The following is a 15,789-nucleotide window of genomic DNA, read 5'->3' on the forward strand; positions in this document are numbered from 1 at the left end:
AACAGCATTAAATTAGGCAAGGGATCATGATAGCTACGCTTTTTGCGTCATTTCATTGCAGAAATGGAGAATTTACCTTTTCACCGAACAAAAATTCAGCTCATTACAACAATCTAGTACTTCACTGATTGCGTCCTATTGGTGCAAATTCGTCCTGTTTAGGCGCAAAATAAACCAAACATTTTTAAAGTTTGGATCACTAGCTTTGTTAAAAATTCAGAGAATAGGCATAAAATGTGAAATCATCTAGAGTAAAGTGCTCTCTTAGTTTAGGAAAATATGTATGCAATTCCTAATTAAGCCTTAATTCATTTTTATTTTCCATACTATCGCTTCAGTTTGCAAATTTTTATTGGAAACTGTATTAATATTCTGCAATAGAACATTTATCATTGGGAAATCTGAAAAATACTGCTTAAGATCAAAATTAGCTCTTCACATTTCCATCAGCAACACCCAGAAATAGAAAGATCTGAAAATTACTGCTCAATATCAAAATCAGTTCTTTCACACATTCATCTAGAACATCCGAAAATTGTAAGATCTGAAAACTACTATTCAAGATCATAATTAGTTCTTTCACACACTCATCTACAAAATGGCGGGACCGAACCAACTTAACTATGACTCGCAAACACCTTGGAACACGTAGGACTTGATGTTCTTGTTACCTCCTATTTTCAGATATGAGTCGTAGTGCAGTGGTAATGTCCCTGCTCATAAATCACAAGGTCATAAGTTCGATTCTGGTCGCGGCCATTTTTCTTTTTTTTTTCTCTAATCCATCTGTCAGATCATTTTATGATATTGGTTTGATGTGCTACAGCCCAGATCTCCCCAGATATTAGTCTGATCTTATAATATCAAAATGAGATATTATTATGTTCTTCCCCATACTAATTTTTGATCTTATTTTTGATCTTTTATCTCTTATGTCAAACAAATCTTCATTTTTTAAAAGGAAAAATATTGAACGTTTTTGTTGTCGAAAAACATGTTTTAGAATTCATGACATAGGGGTCATCCATTAAGTACGTCACGGTCATAGGGTGGAACGGGGGTTTTGTGAAAGTGTGACAAGCAATGTATTAAGTATAGGAAAAACCCGCACGAAGGGGAGGGGGGTCGAAAATTCCCAATTTTAGCGTGACGTACTCAATGGATGATCCCATACATTTTTTCTTCGGTTTTTGGAAAATTTATTTTTTCCCGGGATCCCGGGAAATCCCGGGATTTGAAAAATAAAAATCCCGAATCCCGGGATTTTTTTCGGTCCGGGAAACAAGACCCTCTATGTCAAACAAACGAATAGCTAATTATGATCTTGAGTACTTCACTGAGGAATATCAAATGATGATATTGTTTTGTTTTTTACTTCTACTCGGGTAGCGCCATCTAGCGGATAAATACAGATTCTACCGGATTATTGTCGGACAGCCCTTGTTCAGAAGAACTTATTCGAAGACCACGTACTTGGCCCAAGAAAAGACACAATTTGAACCAATTTGTACCTGGATTGTACATTGAAAAATCACGATTGTTGTACACAGCATTATCGCGTTGTTGTAGTTTCTGTTGATGATGTTAGAAAATGTTTGAATGATGTTCTTGTTAGTGTCCCTCATCCAAATGATAAACCAAATGTGCATCCCATAAAAGTAACCCAATGAAGTTATATGCATATGATAGAACAATTTTCATGGAAAAATACCTTGAAGCCGTTTTAATCACCACCTTCTGGAACAATCTCCGAAAAAAGGCTAACACCGATTAGCCCCGTACTGCACTTGCAAACTCAGTGTTTTTTTTTTCTATCTCACTGTTTCTTCTTCTCAATGATTCCGCAAATCAACACCACCACAACAGCAACAACGTCAACCGTTCATCAATCGCCAAGCGCCACTACTGTTTCGATACACAAAAACCGATTGATTAGATTGTAATAATCAGGTAGTCAGCCAGCCAGCCAGCCAACAGCAACGACCGACCGGGGAACCGATCGACAAGTGCAAAATATAAACATTCTAACGGGCGATCGGAGCTGGTCGTGTTTTTTCGCGTGTTTTTCTTTCAGATTGTGTGCATTCGAGCGAGTGAAACAAAAAAACAGGTGGATAACATTCAATTAACTACGTAGAACGACGATGACGACGACGCATCAGCACCTTCACTTCGAACGGGTCTCTATAAAAAAAAAACTCTGATCGATAGCAATACAATACCCTGTATAGTAATGTCTCAGTAAAATGTTCTGCAAAGTTGATTAAACAAGTATTTTTTTTTCGAAAAAATCTTGGTATTTATATCTTTAGAAAACTTCAGTTAACGATATACCATATAGTAAGTAATGATAAATCAAATGATTCGTATATTGTTTATATACTGTTGTCGCAATAAACTGCTGGCTTTGACATGCTACACTACAACGTACGGTTCTTCTTTCCACATCTTTATTGGGGCACGAGTACGCCAACGAATGTTTTTGTTTGTACACCGAAACACGCATGCAGGTATCGGAGCGAGGTAGCAATTCAGTTTAACAACCACTTGAAGAGGGACGGCCGATCTCCACCCGGTGATGGTGTGCACTCCATCCAAAGTTCCAATTGGGTCCAAAGTGCAAAGTGCAGCTTGACCGTCCTGGTATTTCGAGGAAATAATTTGATTTGAGATTTAATGAGGTCCAACAATTTAGTTGTGTTCCACAGAGATGTGGTATACAGAATTCAAATTTAGTGAACGTGTTTGAATACGCGTAACCGCTCTGAGCAACGTTTCAAATGAGACTGAAACATGGCGATGGTAGGGGCTGAGATTCCGGTGCCTATGCATGAACAAAATGTAAACAACAGGTCGGCTTGGGCTTTTCTGGTGGGATTCTGAATCACCTGCATAATATGCTACCGTTATGGTTTTCAATATTGCTCAAGGCCATCGGAAGTATCTTCACAAACAACAGTGGGAATTTCCTGGCTTTTAATTAAGATTGTTTTGTTTACATAAATGTTCACCTAAGAATTGAAAATCAGTCTATCAACGCTTCACACTAATCACCATCATCCGAAATGTATTTCCACCTACAAAAAAACAATAACATGAACTTTGGAACTGTTTGATTTGTTGCTCATTACCGGAAGCCCTTCTTACGAAAAAACGTCCAGCCGAGCAAAGTCCAGCATGACAGGCGGACTAGACACCACCGCACTGGAGATAAGCAGCAACCAGCTAATGAACCGATTACTCATATCAAGTCTTGCTTCAGAAAATTCAAAAAAAAAACTCTTCCACAATCTCCACCTTCTAGTTACTATGCTGGTTGGTTGATTAAGCCAGTCGTGTGGACCAGAATCGGTTCGCGTAAGACCGAAGCGGCGCACTATGTGTCATAAACAAGAAAATAATGACAAAAGGCAAATGCAAGAGTTGGGATACAGTACCCAATTAAAAAGGTCCTACTTTTGTAAAGGAAACCTTGAAGATGTCAGTTACGTTGAAACTCTTGTAACTGGAACAGGAGATGATTGAAATTTTGAACACAAATCTCACAACATAGGGTTTTTGACCCCATTCCCGGCACTACAGGTAAACAAGATTGTGCATTACTTTAATTCACAATGAAACGACCGTTTTCGTCCACTTTTTCCATCTGAATCAGATACCTAATTGGGTGAACTTGTTCTCTGCCCTTATCAGAAAGAGTTTTCTTCAAGTTATCTTTTAAGGGTGTTGATGTGCGTGGGTGGATGCAGATGAGCCCTGCAGTGACAGAAACATGTTTGTTTACGCAAAGCAGATAGGCCCTTTTCAAATGTTCGTCTAGAGTTTTTTTTTGTCTGTATTAACGAGATTTTTAGCCCTAGGCTAGTTCATCTCGGGACCCACGATTTACTTCCCTTCCGAAGGAAGAACCCACATTTTGTGAGAATGTCGGGAGTAGGATTCGATCCCAGGTCCTCGGCCGTCTAGAGTTGTTTTGATCACTTGTGCGACTTCAGAGTGAACGTGTAGCTCATTGACTGTGGATCCCGTTGCGGAAATGTTGCGGGAGATCATTACCAACGGAAGTGCGTTTGTAAAAATGCGGCAACTATTTTTGACGCGATATCTTTCCATTTGAAAATAGTAGTTTACGCAACAAGGTGCAGAATGAAGATTTTTACAGCACGCCCGAGTGATATCACTTTGATAATAAACTGTGTTATCGGTGTTATCATTATGCTATTTTTGTTATCATCTTTTCCAATTGATAATAACCAGATGATAACAAATTTAGTTATCGATAATTTTGGTCTATCGTGAATGATAACAAAATATGGTATCTGCTTCCAAACGCATATTTCAAGGTTTTCCTAAAACAGAGAGTCTGATGAACCTCAAATCTAAACATAGATTCCGTAGCCTTCGTAGCGTAGCCTTCAATTACTCTCACTTTCACTGAGTCCCATTGATATAGGGGCTATACGTTGCGATCGACAATCACTCGATCAGGGTTCGAGACCTGCCTGGGCGCAATAGTTGAAAACATTGGTTGTAAATTATAAGAAACTTTTTTCAATTGCTGACCTGCCCCCACTCGCATAACAGTCCCATCTTTGCTGGGTTTCCTATTCATATGAGACTGTTATGCGAGTGGGGGCAGTGACGATGTCGGTAAAGTAGATTTTTACTATTTTGGTCGATAAAAAAGCCATGAAAACCAGTTATCAATCTGCTGTATTTTTTCATGTTGCTGTAAATGTAATGTTGAACAAAATATTGTATAACACAATTAGTTATCAATTTGAACGCAACGATAACTTAACTTCTTATCATTTTGGTATTCGATAAGTAAATATGAGTTATCATTTTTGTTATGTTGGCTCTTAATTCAACCTAAATAATAACAAACTCAATTATCAAACGATTGATAACCAGGTAACAGAAGTTGTTATCATTTTACTTATTAATAATTACGACGAGTGCTGTAAAAATCGAGTTCTGCACCGAGTTGCGTACAACGTTTTTTACAATTTCATAAATTGCCGCTTGAGGTTAGTTTTTAACAAAACTTTTCCATCAAACTGCACACTGATGTTCATAGCCTTGTTTAAGAAAATCTGATCATAGCAGGTTATATTATGTAGTTGTCACAATTTTTCAAAACTGCGTCCTGAAAGTATCAAAAACTTGATCAAAACTAAAAACAGTACTATAATGGTTCATTACACAACGCAAATCAGTGCTGTAATGAACCATTACAGCACTGTTTATTTGGTGTGGGAAATTAGGTCCTTTCCTGCTAGAATTGCGTGAGGTAAAACAGCCTTTTACGATGAGAAATTGCAAAACAATTTTGTTCATTACGCTGGAATTCGTAAATTTTCGTGAAATTTTCGTTCGCATCATTTTTTTCAGGATTTTTACAGGAATTCCTTCTTGGATTCTTCCATGAGTTCTTTTTGAGATTCTGCCACGAGTTCCTTCTGAGAAGTGCTTTGTGAGATTGGGATTCCTCTTGTTTTTTTTCTTCTTTGAGATTCCGACAAGAGTTTCCTATTATTTTTCTGAGTCCCCCAGGAGCTCCTTTTGAGATTCCTCCAGGAGTTCATTATGAGATTCCTCCATGAGTTTCTTCTAGGATTTCCTAAGGGGTCCATTCTTGGATTCCTTCAGGAAAACTTTCTCGAGTTTCTACAGGAATTTCTTCCAGGATTCCTTCAGGACTTCTTTCTAAAATTCCTCCACAAGTGTTTTCAGATAGTCTTTCTAGGATTTGAACAGGACGTCTTTTCATGATTCCTGCAGAAGTTTATTCTGAGATTTCTCCAGGAGTTTCTTCTAGGATTTCTCAAGAAAAGTATTATAAGATTTCTGCAAGAATTTCTTCTGAGATTTCTTCAGGAGCTCTTGAAGAGATTGCTCCAGAATACCTCCAAGATTTCGCTCTGGGTTTCTCCCAGGAGTTCTTCGTGAGATTCCTCCAAGAATTCCTTCTGAGCTACCCCGAGGAGTTCATTTGAGGGTTCCTCCAGGACCTTCTTCCATGATTTCTTAAGGAACTCATTCTGAAATCGTTTGGGATTTCTCCATTAGTTCGATGTGAGGTTTTTTCCAAAAGTATCTTCTATAAATTCTCATGGTCTTCATTCTGAGGAATCCCAAAAAGAAGGTTTTTTTCTTCTGAGAACGCTCCAGGAGTTACTTCTTAACGAAGGAAACTCAGAATGAATCCTCCAGCAAATCATTCAGGAGTTGTTTAGCTTCCTGTTGGAAGCCCCTTTGGAGTTCTCCCAGGACTTCTTTCTGAGATTCCTCCAAGAATTCTTTCCGAGATTCCTCCATAAGTTGCTTCTGAGATTCTTCCGAAAGTTTCTTATAGGATTTCCTACGCAATTCATTCTCGGATTCCTTGAGGAAATCTTTCTAGAATTTCTATGGGAACTCTTTCCAAGATTCATCCAGTTCTTTAAAAAAATCTCCATGGCTTCTTTCAGAGATTCTTGAAAGATTTCTTTCTGAGATTTCTCCAGAAGTTTCTTCTACGATTTCTTAAGGAATCCATTATAGGATTCCTCTAGAAACCTTTCTAGGATTTTTACAGTAAGTCCTTTTGATATTCCACCAGGACTTTTTCCTATGATACCTTCAGAAATTCCTCCTGAGACTCCTCCAGCTTCAGGAGTTCATTCTAAGCTTTCCCCAGAACTTCCTTCTGAGTTCTCTTTCAGTATTTTTTATTAGACCTGTGCGCCTACTTCATTTTGCTCGACGTCGGCTTGAGGGCCATTTTGCATCCAAGCTAGAACAAATTTCATACAGAAAGTTGTGTAAGAATTTGAATCTTTACAAGAGTAAGGATACAAACCAATACAGGTTGAAAACACTAGCGCCGCCAAACACTATATTGCCACAGTCAGTGGTGAATTGAAATATTTCAAGTGGTGAATATCATAAGTATGAACAACTAATCGATTGCAACGCCGCGATGTTGCCACTTCCCAAATTTAGCGTGACGTAATAAATTGATGCCCCCTGGATGTTTGTTCCTTATAACACAATTATTACGTAGAAATAACCATTATTTTTATTCCAGAAGAATTCCACAAAAGAATTTCAGTAGAAAACCTCAGAAAAATTCTAGCAGGAATCCCCGAAGGAATTCGAAGAGGTCTTCCCGAAGAACTTTCAGGGAGAATCATTCAAGACCCATGCAACACACATGTTATAATAGAGTTACGACAGCGCAAGTTTTGGTTGTATAGAAGTTTATTTTACGTAATTCTAACATTGTGTTGAAATAACGTAAAATAAACTTCTATACAACCAAAACTTGCGCTGTCGTAACTTTTATATAACATGTGTGTTGCTTGGGGAATGTCCAGGAGCATACGCGCCAACTTATGACGTAGTTGGGGGGCAAAGCTCTTCAAAACTGAACAAAATTCAACTTTTTTCGGCTAAATGCACTAGCTTCCACGTGAATATGCCTAATTAGGATGAACAGTATCGATTTTAATTGGTTTTTATTGGTTTTGGGAGGCCTTGGCCCCCAACTACGTCACAAGTTGGCGCGTATGTCCAGGAGGAATATTTAAAGGAATTCCAGAAAAAAATCCCCGAAGAGAAACAAGGAGGAATCAACGAAGGAAATCCAAATGGAATCCTTGATGGAATTACAGGAGGAATCCCCGAAGGAATTTAAGGAAGAATCTCCGGCGGAATTTCAGGAGGACTTCTCGAAGAAATTCCAGGAGGAATCCCTGAAGGAATTTCAGGAGCAATACACGAAGCAATTCCAGAAGAAATCCATGAGGAAATTTCTGGAGGATTACCCGCAGGAATTCCAGGAGGCTTAAAATTTAAAGTAGCGGCTGTTTAATGGAATTTAAGACTCTGAAACCATGTAATAATATGGATATATTTGATATGGGGAAGATGTCAAAGATTCCAAAAATGGCGATTAAATATTCAATATGGCAGCTCAAAATTCAAGATAACGTTCTAGAAATCCAAAATGAAGAACTATAAGTGAATTGACCTTGAATGCATTTCAAATGTACCCATCTATCAAATTATGAACTATGTTTTGTAATCTACCTGGGCATTTACGTACCAAAATTAGACAATCCTCCAGAGCTAATTGGAGGATAAAATCTTCCTCATTAAGGAAATAACCTGGATGGGAGTTACGTAGGGTAAAAATACTAGATTTCGCGCCCCTAAAATTCTGCTCTAATCTTCACCAATTTATATGTACATAAAAAATGGAATTTGTATAGAGGGGGCGAAGACTAGAGCAGTGGCGAAGTCTAGTGCTTTTACCCTACTACAATCCACAGCTTTGTAAGTGATTTTAAAAGCATTTTCGTCTTATTATGAAATGTTGGTGTCGATTTGTTCCGAAATCAATTACAAAATTTCGCTCTCTATTCCATAGTGCGAAGCAGGGTGGTCGATAGACCTAATTTCTTTCAATTGCGACCTTCGCTCTTCACCATCAGAGAAATATGTGGGCTATAGCGTGTGTAATTACAACCCATGTACGTACCCCTAGCAGTGTAGTAGGTACATCATTGTTTCTCCACATGAATGAGTTTTCACTGCTGGGCTGTGCTGCCTTGTTACAGGCAGGCAAACAACAACAAAATACCACGCGATCCAAAGAAGAACGCGGTCAACCCAGTAAGAGGCCTCGGAAAGACAAACAAACTTCACCAGCCGGTCTCGGTCAGACCCGAGGTCGGCGAAAGAAAGGTTTGCGTGATATTTGCACGTCCCTGGGCTCCGCTGTAGAGTACGTGGAATTTTATACATGAGTTAGTAGGTACCTAGTGCATTCCTTTGGCGATTGGATTGCGCCTCTCTAGGCTATGTTTACTGAGTGAAAGTTACCTAATGCTAGGAGAACATGAAACAGAAAGAATATTCTGGCGCCAAGTTGGCTCGTACGTCTAAGATGACCGCAATGAGTACCTTCAGGGGGGCCATACGATTTCAAGCTAAAAAAGCTGTGTTCATAGCAGACTTTGAAATCGATCAAGGAACAACGGGTAAGCATAAGTGTTGTAGTTTTATCGTTAATGATCAAACAAGACTAGTAATATTGCATATAAACACTTCCATGACATTTTATACCTTCCAAGCTTGTCTTACATTTTTTCCCTAAGTAAGATTCCGAAACTCATGATGCACTTGTCAGTTTAGTAACTAATTTTACAAATCAATCAATAAAACCAATAACTCTTTCACAACGATCTGATAATGTGATTGACCACTATTTTAACTATCAACCAAGTAATTTATCGTAGAACAACAAAACTATCAATATTCTCTTTGAGCTGTTATTTAGCTTTAAAATTCGCGTATTAAATCAATTTTATTATCCTTGAGAACCGCTGTAATACCTTTCATAAAAAAAATCGGTACAACCAAATAGTTTTGTAAGGGTTTTATGGAAATTTTGTGGAATTTTTAAAATTGTTCATAGATGGCGTTTTCGTCTTAGCGTTTCATTAAAAAACTACGTTTTCACGTTTCCCATATTAAGCAAATCGCCCTTTTCTAAATACATCTCTGCTTTCGGTTAGCCGCTATAACCCGTGCAATTAAAATTTTAAAGTAGCATTTCCTGTGTATTTGCCGTCGTTCGGTGCGACGACAACACGACGAACGACAACGCAACAACATTCATATTGTAACAAGCCGGATCCACGAGCACATTCGATACTTGCAGCAGCGGCTTTTGTTGAACTCATAGTTAAGGCCAAAATGGTCAGGGGTTACGAGGACAAAGACGACGAATCAATCGTCGAACTCGAACCTCATCGGTACGGCGGCCCCGAAGAGGAGGATGTTCTGCAACACTTGCTTTGAACACTTGCTGAAATCGACATCATCTGTTCTGCTGCGTTGCTGTCTCGACGAGATGATGAACTTTGCTCACACTTCTTTCCGTCGTTTGAAGAAGGATCGATGATGAAACGTACATAGATAGATCGCAGACGGATAGAAGTCGACCTTGCGAGTAGCACCGAATTTGTCAACAGCATCGGCGAAGCGTAGTGACCGACGAGTGCGAGACTGGTTCAAGGCTATGTGTGTAGCAGGCCGGCAGGCAGGCATCTCCACTGACAACAGTAAGAGACGACGTACAGTAATGGCCAATATATCTGCATTTTTCTCAATTTTTCGTAAAAATGTTGAATTTATAATAGCGATATGCAGTTTAAAAGAGTTTTTGAAAACGACACATAACTTCCATGGAGTGACAGTAACTTTCTTAGCAACGTCACTCCCAACGTTTATGCAAATCTATAACACACACCGCTCCGTATAGGTTGACGAGATATCGCCATTCTATGGCCGCTTCAATTCTTATAATGTATCTAATGTAATACACTGCAAGTATTGATAATGACAAGAAAAAATATAAGAAGTAGTCGATTTTATCATTTTTCAGGATTCTTCCAAGAAATGGCTGTGTATGTATAGACTAGTAGCAAATGCACTGATCGACAATGTACTAGATCATCCGATGGAAGTGCAAAGTTTGTCTTACACTTCGAGTGAATCAGATTTGGCGCTCTCGTCGTCGGGTTTCTTTGAGGCCGCGTGTCTCTTGCTCTGCCGGCCATCCACCGCAACAATACTGTTGTTTGATGATAATGCGGACATACCTACAAAGCCTATACAACATGCACAGCGCAGATGGCTTTGTAGTGGCGCAAATTTCAGACATTATCATCGTTGTTGGTTGGTTACGTTGTTGGGGTAGTGGTGGCGGTTGGTCACAGCGGAAATGGGCGGAAGTGTTGGATGCTTCAGCGCTTTCCATTTCAACATCATCTTTTTATTTAATTTTGGTTGAGATAATTATGTGTACATATAGTTCATATGTATCTGTTGATAATGTCAATTTGATTCTTCAAATAATTGGTACAATTATGATAATCTTATCAGAAATCACGTAAGCATTATTGTTGTTAATGTGTTTTTGTTTACTGTTTACTATTATTTACTATAATTGTAGACCTAAACAAGGTTTACCGCTACACTGGTCTGGAACACTTTTATGAACCTTATACAATATAGTGGGGATGCTTTTGGAGTAACTCAAGTCAGTCAATCCATTATGGAGTTTAGAACTTCAGATCAACATTTGCGATTGCGAAAATATTCAAAAACGACTTATCATTGAAAATACTCCTTAGTGTTTCTAGGACGAACCTTCAACATTGCAAGAGAGCTTCAAATGCACAAATCTCAAAACGTAAACGACTAACGAATGTGTATTTTTTTATTTTGTACTTGCTCACTTGTCATGAGCTTAAAATGAGAAGATCCAGTACGCTGGTTAACGTTTTTATTAGATGTGTACGCTCAACCTTTCAGAACGCGTGCCTATTTGATCCTTAAAGTACACCGCACTGTATACGACGAGCGAGTTTTTTGGTAAATAATGTTGTACTTTTTACAATGGCGTGCGTTCTGAAGGGTTAAAAACGTTAGTAGATGCAAAAGTCGACCATTGTGGCGGCCAATTTGGGGTTCTAACAAGCTTGACCCTAACAGCTACATGATGACCATAACAACAAAAGTTCATGTTACGGCTGTAGAGTTTAAGTTCTATCTTACATTACAGTTCTAGAATCCCGGAACTACATCCATATTCTAGGTTAGTATAATGTGGGAAAACTCAAAATCAACTCGATTTCAGTATTGTCGTCGTTGATATCGCTGTTTTAAGAAATGCTCGGGTGAGCGAGATAACAAATTCACCCTACCCTGCTGATAATGTCAATTGGTTACTTTAAATACTAACCATAATGGTGATAATCATAAATCCGATTACTGAAATTCACGTATTGTTGTGGTTGTTCTACACAATTTTTGCACCAGGAGCGTAGCCAGGTTTACAAACAAACGGGGTGAATGATTTGATCAACATAGTACACATACCTACTCCATTTAAGAAAATATTTAGTAGTTCATTAAATCTCTCTCTCTCTTCTTGGCGTAACGTCCTCATTGGGACAAAGCCTGCTTCTCAGCTTGGTGTTCTATGAGCACTTCTACAGTTATTAACTGAGAGCTTCCTCTGCCAATGACCATTTTGCATGTGTATATCGTGTGGCAGGCACGAAGATACTCTATGCCCAAGGAAGTCAAGGAAATTTCCTTTACGAAAAGAACCTGGACCGACCGGGAATCGAACCCGTCACCCTCAGCAAGGTCATGCTGAATACCCGTGCGTTTACCGCCTCGGCTATATGGGCCCTAAATTAAATCTGTTTTTAGCAAAAGTTTTGCAGTATTTAGAAAACAGCAGTTTTTGACGGAGATCTTCTTTTGCCATTCGATCGGTTTTGCATTTGTGGTAGGCATAAAATACAATACGCCCAGGGAAGTCTTTCCAAATCATTTAGAAAATTTCAATTACGAGAAACTTTTTGTATTCGAAATTTCGAATCATAGTAATAGAAAATCTACACACATCACTGGTCCACCCGATCGAAGCCCCCATTTCCAACTTGAACCCGTGTGAGGCGCATCGGTTACGTCCATACGACCAAATGAAGCGCGAAAGCGCACACTTCTAGGTGAGGAATTTGAACCGCTTAATTACACCACACACCTCTGCAGTGCACAAGCCTCAACAACTCAAGGTGACGAAAGTTACACACAAGAGTTCGCCACCGCCACTGGTAGGTACCTGGCTCTTTTGCACTGTAATAGACCAACCAAACGACGAAATAGGAACGCAAACGCACTTTTATTGGACCTTCCCAAATCTTGCTCAAAACACTACGCAGCTGCGTGCTGTGTGGTTGCTATCATCATCGGTTAATCAACTTCGAAACAACAATAATTATTGTCCGACTCCGGCCGACACGCCTTTCTGCTCTTCAAGTGATTGGAGGGGTAAAAATACGCGTCCGCCCGCCCGAGATACACAAAAAGGAAGAAATGCTATAAATAAGAACTCATGTACACCATATTTTTATGAGTACGCGCGATTTGGCACACAGTGGGATGCGTGTGCGGGAGATGGTGGCCAGAATCCGTTAAGTTCAACAGTTCATGTTTTTTTCTGCAATTTTTAAGTCATATCTCTGAAATTATTGATCTTTTTAAGGAAATCATCCAATAACAAACTTTTTGAGACACATATTTTTCCTAAAGTGTTGCCAAATTTGCTATTATTAAATTTTTAAAATTTACAATCATGTTAAGCTAAAAATATAACGAAGCCACACCTCGTATGCAGCAATGTTGCGATAGACGGGGATACTTTCGAGGTGGTAGAAAAATTTGTCTACCTCGGTTACTTGCTAACGGCTGACAATAACGTGAGCCGTGAAATACGAAGACGCATCATCAGTGGAAGTCGTGCCTGCTATGGGCTCTAGAAGAAACTGCGGTCAAAAAAGATTCACCCACGCACCAAATGTACCATGTACAAGACGTTAATAAGACCGGTGGTTCTCTACGGACACGAGACATGGACGATGCTCGAAGAGGACCTGCAAGCACTCGGAGTTTTCGAGCGACGGGTGCTAAGGACGATCTTCGGCGGCGTGCAGGAGAACGGTGTGTGGCGGAGAAGGATGAACCACGAGCTTGCTGCACTTTACGGCGAACCCAGCATCCAGAAAGTGGCCAAAGCCGGTAGGATACGGTGGGCAGGGCATGTTGCAAGAATGCCGGACAACAACCCTGCAAAGTTGGTGTTTGCTAACCGTCCGGTTGGTACAAGAAGGCGTGGAGCGCAGAGAGCACGATGAGCGGACCAGGTGGAGCGTGATCTGGCGAGTGTTGGGCGTGACCGACGTCGGAGAGCTGCAGCTGCAAATCGAGTATTATGGCGGCAAATTGACCATCTCCGTTCCCTGAAAGCACAGAACTGAACTCGATTATACTAGTACACATAGCTTGTTCCTTTTCACAATCAATGGAGGAAAGAAGCGTCCGTCTAGCGAATTGGGAGCCGTGGGTTCAATTCCCACCGGAGCACGTGGATTTCTCAAAACTCAAAACTCAATTTGTTCATCAAAAACCATTGTTTCTGTTTTGTGCATGAATGTCACAGCAATCAAACGTTGTAATTTCCACTTGGCTTGGTTGGTCTAAGCAAAAATCGAGAAATTTACGTTTATTTAAATTTGTTCTTCAAGTTAGCAAAGCCAAAATAAACAAATGCACTGTTGATTTTTGATTTATTAGTCAGTATGAATTCTAAGTATCTATGTGAATTTGATCCTGGATGGCATGACTTGCTCAAAATAATGTAAGCGAAATAGTAGATTGAAGAAATAAAAAGGATCATAAAAAAATAGCAGAATTAGTCACAAATAACGTGAATCCAGGATGGATATCAAAAACTGATGGTGAAAATAGTTATTTGAGAGACCAAGGCTACGAAAAAAGTGACCAAATAGTGACTTGGATAATACGCCAGAGTGACTAAATTGTAACATAAAACACAAAAAAACTGATTGGCGATTAGAGACAAGCTCGTTAGAATCTTCAGATAGCCGCCACGCTGATCGATTCTTACACCTACTCGTGATTTAAAATGCACAAATCCCAAAAAAACTTAAACCAGCACGCCGGATCTTCCTATTTATTCTTTTGTCGAATGAACAAGAACAAAAAAAAATCACGATATCATTACAAGCTCACATCTTGAAATTTGAATAAGCTTAAGCTAAAATACACATAAATAAAAACAAACAAAAAAATGGCAATTTGTGCATTTTAGGTTCGAATGCAATGTTGAACTTGAATTCCAAGACGTTTGTCCTTCACAAATGCAGTTCATACAGGAAAAATCCCAGAGGTTCCTCATAATAGTCATTCAAAAATATGTGTAGGGTTACTCTATGTAGGGTGCGTGTACCAATTATGACACTACCTAAGAAAAGCTATTTATACAAAAATAACGAGAAGACCATCGAATGTCATCAATAAGTTAAAAGTAAGCTGTTTTTCCAAACTTTACAAGAAAAATATAGAAACGGAGCCAAAACTACTTTTAGTATTTATTACAGCGTGTGCCAATTATTGGAACCCTGTACCAGTTATGGTTACATTTTTTAACCTCGATTCCTTTTCGCACTATTTGCATGCATTGCTTATAGAGTTAGCCATAACTGGTACACTATGGCGAAAAAGGGTGCAACGAAGCCGAAATTTTAAGGAAAAATTATTTAATTTTACCATGATTTGAGGAAAATGTGGAGTTTAAATGAGTGCGACTATCTTTTGTGAACGTGATCTGTTGATCACAATTTTTTTCTTGTTGATTTACATCGTTAAAGGGTGAAAATCAACTATGGCGAATAATTGGTACTATAACCATAATTGGTGCACTTACCCTAGTGGGAAAGAATTTTTATACAAGTGTTAATATTAGTGAATATGATTAATTATTTATCATGATTCAATGTAGCAGGCTAACATTGCAAGTGACAGATTACAGTTGGATGTATAATGTTACAGTTCATTGTGAGAATAACTACTGTTACAGTCAAGAGATAAACTTCAGGACAGTTTGGACGACCCTAAATGTCCCAAAGGTTTATAATACTATTTAGTATACTTCAGGTTGGTCCAGTAATTGCGATTGGTTATGTAACATTCCTCAGTATAACAGATATGGCTGCTGTTACGAGATCTGAAGACCTGAAGTTATGAACTCTAAGATAATTTGGCTAATCTGGAATATCCCTATATAATCTCTAAATGACATTTTAGATTTCAAGAGCTTCACGGATCCCAGTAGATTATGTACAAATAAAATGTTTAGAT

At 38.9% G+C, this 15,789-nt stretch overlaps 2 protein-coding genes across 11 annotated transcripts in view; both read right to left on the reverse strand.

Annotated features, from left to right (window-relative positions):
- Positions 1–15,789, reverse strand: part of LOC134284167 (uncharacterized) — a 309,616-nt gene that overhangs the window by 157,033 nt on the left and 136,794 nt on the right. The window lies entirely within an intron of this gene.
- The window catches only part of LOC109425617 (pantothenate kinase 3), an 87,606-nt gene that overhangs the window by 41,956 nt on the left and 29,861 nt on the right, over positions 1–15,789 (reverse strand). For 4 of the 10 annotated variants that reach the window (XM_062842551.1, XM_062842548.1, XM_029865580.2 and 1 more), the window contains one exon: positions 1,712–1,905. The exons of 4 other annotated variants lie outside the window; for them this stretch is intronic. The gene's annotated coding sequence lies outside the window, so the exon portion shown is untranslated. The remainder of the gene's footprint in view (positions 1–1,711; positions 1,906–15,789) is intronic. 2 more of the 10 variants (XM_062842549.1, XM_062842550.1) reach the window with 1 other exon arrangement.

Source organism: Aedes albopictus, chromosome 3 (assembly GCF_035046485.1).
Source record: "Aedes albopictus strain Foshan chromosome 3, AalbF5, whole genome shotgun sequence".
NCBI classification, from domain to species: Eukaryota; Metazoa; Arthropoda; class Insecta; order Diptera; family Culicidae; genus Aedes; species Aedes albopictus.